Genomic DNA, 763 nt, shown 5'->3' on the forward strand with positions numbered 1-763 from the left:
CGGGCATCACACTCTTTGGGGTCGGGGGACAAGGCAGGCTGCTTGCCGGCCATGGCCACGACCCGGTCCAACATCTTCTTCTCTTCAGCGATTACGAGGGACTCGGCCAGTCGGCTACTGGCTGCAGCGCACTCGGAGGACTTCTTGTAATCGCCGGCTATGGTGATGATGCCCTTGGTACTCGGCGTCTTCATCTTCAGGTAGGCATAGTGGGGTACAACCATGAACTTGGCCAGAGCAGGCCGGCCAAGTAGTGCATGGTAAGGGCTCTCGAGGTCCACCACTTCAAACCAGATTGCTTCTCGGCGGAAGTGATCCTTGTCTCCGAAGAGAACATCTATCTTGATCTTGCCGATGGGTGAACAGGACGGGCCGGGTACAATGCCATGGAACACGGTCCGGCTTGGCATAAGGTGCTTGGCCTTGATGTTCAACTTCTCCATGGTATCTCTGTACAAGATATTGATGCTGCTCCCGCCGTCTATCAATATGCGGGAGAATCGGGCAGCAAGCCTGTCTGTTGCTAGGGTTGCTTCCAAAACCAATGCATAGGAGCCCAGGGACGGCATCAACTCTGGGTGGTCGGCCCGGCTCCAGCTGATAGGCCTCTCTGACCAGTGCATGTATTCGGGGTTGTTGGAAGCAACTGCATTGACTTCTTGGTGCTGTCGGCGCCGGCTTCGTCGGTCTTCGGGCTGGCTTGTGAATACGATGTAGGCGGCGTGCTCGTTGGGGAACTCTTCTTGGACGGCTCCGACTGCTG

The sequence above is a fragment of the Triticum dicoccoides genome, chromosome 4A (genome assembly GCF_002162155.2).
Source record: "Triticum dicoccoides isolate Atlit2015 ecotype Zavitan chromosome 4A, WEW_v2.0, whole genome shotgun sequence".
NCBI classification, from domain to species: domain Eukaryota; kingdom Viridiplantae; phylum Streptophyta; class Magnoliopsida; order Poales; family Poaceae; genus Triticum; species Triticum dicoccoides.